At 29.9% G+C, this 3363-nt stretch overlaps 1 long non-coding RNA gene across 1 annotated transcript; it reads right to left on the bottom strand.

Moving 5' to 3' along the window:
- Positions 1 to 209: 209 nt before the first annotated feature.
- LOC109818282 (uncharacterized) lies at positions 210 to 2198 on the bottom strand. Its single transcript, XR_002241421.3, has 3 exons — positions 1989 to 2198; positions 1784 to 1883; positions 210 to 678 (listed from the first exon to the last, which is right to left on the bottom strand). It is a non-coding gene; the product is annotated as an uncharacterized LOC109818282 (long non-coding RNA).
- Between the last annotated feature and the right edge of the window lie 1165 nt (positions 2199 to 3363).

Here is a 3363-nt window from a genome sequence, read left to right as displayed (position 1 = left end):
TACAAATTGAAAGGGAAATAGTAGATCAGCTTCCATCCTGAGTTTTATCCTAGTTTCAGTTGATAACAAAACCAAAAGTTTCATGAAATGTTTATAATATGGCTTTTTAACCAAGTGCCCATAGGCTAAGAAAAATGACAGTTATGATATGCAACAACAGATTTATAATTAACATATTATGAATTTGTAAGTATAGAGAAGAAAGAAAGTTAAGCTAAAAGAAGTTGTTTCTCATATAAAAACTTGAAACAAAATTGAAGGATACACAAAGTGTATATCGAAGTATAGTTTAAAAAAAAACATAAAATAATTTCAAGTCATCTGTAAATTGAAGTAATACAATACTTGTAAGTACCATGATTAGGATTACATAGCACAGATCAGCATATAAACACATTGTTACACACATTAAAAACATGTCTGTTTTTCCTGTGCACAATCTTTAGATTGAAGGTTTCAAATTCCTCTTCCTGTGCCTTTATCTACCTTACTTGCTCTTGCACAGCAACCACCTCTTCATCCTCTAGTGATGCTCCTAGATCACCTTCCCTTGGAATTCCAACTTTTTCGTCTTCTTCTATCTTCACATGCTCTCTTTTAGAATATCCATAATTTGATAGTGTTGTCGGAGAAGAGTTTGTGGATCTTACTATGTTGACATTATTGTCATCCCTAGAACTTTTAACAAAAATATATGTATCACAAAAATAGAATTAATTATTGAGAAGTAAATCATCAATAAATTGTAGTTAGGTGTACCCAGAATGTTGAGCAGATTTAAGGTTAATTATATAGATTCTAGATGGAGTATTCAACTCATAGCACAATGATTATGGTACCATTTCCCTGTTTATTTTCTTTTCATGATGGTAGAGGTAGAGCTAACATTGTTTTTTTAGATTATGCACAATTCTTTTTATATAACTTTTCTTCTCTTCATTGAATGAAAATTAACAGAGGAAAAGAACAAAGAACCAATCTTTGCTCATTTCTTGCATCTCTATTAAGAAACTATAAGAAAATAAAAAGATATCCATAGAAATAAAAAGAAAGTGAAATCCTACATATGTCCAAAAAAAAGAATCATTTATTTATTTCAAATTAATACCTTATTTTTCTTCACAATCACCACAATGTAAATATTCAAACATTTGTATCTAACTTTCGAATTTATGGCAAACCTTCTTCGAGAAATTTATCAATTAATTTTAATCTCCTTCTACAGATAACCCATGTCCTAAAAAGAAAATTCCAAATTAAATTCCTAATCTTATCAACTATGTACAAATCAGTACTCTATGCTGGTTCAACTAGCTATTTAGAACAATTTAATATGTCAATTTAATATATTTACTAGGATAGAAAAAGGAACAAAACATAAAAGTATATTTCCAAAATGGCTAAATGTACTTCATGGAACACTATTCAGAATTGTGTAGAAACTATTAAAAGAAATAACTAATAAACCCCTTAAATGGCTTTAATTGATTACTTTTGATTGGCATTTCAACTATCTATAATTACTTGGACACCTAATTATGCAAAACTATATTTTCTAGGCTTAATTAACTTATAGAACAGTCTATTCTTGACTAGCCAAAAATATCTCACACAGTTAAATAACACAGATGTAAGATTCAAATACTGAAACCCTTAATTAAGCATACAAAATAAGCTATTATCAAGACCAACCTACAAAATTAGCTACTATTGAGCCCAAAAGGGAAACCATTAATTGCATGGCCAAATCCTTGGTCGTCGGTTCCAATACAACTAGGTTTACCTCATGCTCTCCAACGCAACCTCTGCAATCCTTAGTTGGGATCCTAAACCCTCTCCACGTACAACTCTAGCCGCTGCTTCAATGCCAAATCCTGATCAAACTGCACAAATTACCATAATCGATTTTCATTTTGTTGCAAGAGAAAGTAGAGTAGAAATTTGCAGTCTAGAACGAGAAAATTTTGAAGGGAGGCTTTTGGATTCACCATATCTTCGTTCTCGACCTTCTTCTTCGTAACGACATCGTCTTTGGCAGTGCTCATACCAGAGCGATTAGGATCGGGTGCCATCGAAGAAATTGAAAACTCTAAAAGCGAGAAGTGGAAGAGGATTGAACTATGACAATGAAGAATTTTGAAAGAAGTTTGGAGAGAAAGAAAAGCGTGGGTGCTCAGAATAAGTTTTTAGTTTTTGATCTTTATTCTTTTAAAAATAAAAGAAATTAATTAAGTTGGTCAAGTGTGACAGGCCAAATTAGAAAAGGTATTTAAAGATTATGGCGATTTTAAACTCCAAAAATATAATTCTTTTTAGCAGTTAAAATAACTGCTAGATTTATAATATTTTGTGACAATTTTTTAAAATCGCTAAAAAAAACCCTACTAATTACCTACTTTTTTTTTAGTGTGAGATCTTTTATAATTAGGTTTTTTTCTTCAATTTGCTTCCTAAAATAATCAAATGATTAACAATGTGCATAAAACATTTTTGGCATTCCAAAATGGTTTCACCATTTTTCATTTTAAACATTAATATTCTTGCACAAATGTATGCTTTCTATAACATTTTACAACAGTCGTACCCTCATGCATAACTTGAAATGTATCCCAAATATAACATCTTAATTTTTAAAAATAAAAAAAAATTATTTTAATAATTTTTATATTATGGACTTAATTATTTTATTAATAAAGTTTATAATATAAGTTGTGGATGTTTTTATTAAATAAAATAAAGATAGAGTGTAGGTTTGTGAGAAATATTTAGAGAAAAGATGTGAGAATAATAATTAATAAAGAGATGAGAAATTATAGGATGACGTTGAGTTTGGGATGTATGAGATAAATGTGAAATGAGATACTTATATGTGAATTGATGAGAGAACTTGTGAAATGTTGTGAATTTGAGACTTACAAAAAGAGACATTTAGGTATGATGAGAAAACCTTAGATGTGATATGAAATGTTATAAGTATTTTGATGAGAACTTTATGCGTGATGAGGTATTATGTTGTGCCATGTGCTAACATAAGTTGTGATGTTCATGAGTGATATGATGAGAACTTCATGACATATGATATTTATGTGTGATATGAAATGCATATGCGTATTATGTGTGATGAGGTGTGATAAGAGAACATTATGAGATGTATGTGATAAAAGGTGTTGTTGTTTGACTTGAGAACCTTGCATGCAACATTTAAGACATTTGACATATTTTGGAATGATGTTGATATGAGGAAGTCCAAGTAGAGGCTTGGTAGTGAGAAAATACAAGCCGAACTTGGTCATTTGAGAAGTCTAAATACAAAGGTCTAACAATATGATGGAGATAAGATAACATTATGAATTTACATTTGTT

This window comes from Cajanus cajan, chromosome 4, assembly GCF_000230855.2.
Source record: "Cajanus cajan strain Asha chromosome 4, NIPB_CcT2T_4, whole genome shotgun sequence".
NCBI classification, from domain to species: Eukaryota; Viridiplantae; Streptophyta; class Magnoliopsida; order Fabales; family Fabaceae; genus Cajanus; species Cajanus cajan.
Note: the sequence above shows the minus strand (reverse complement) of the source record. Positions and strands in the feature narration are given on the sequence as shown.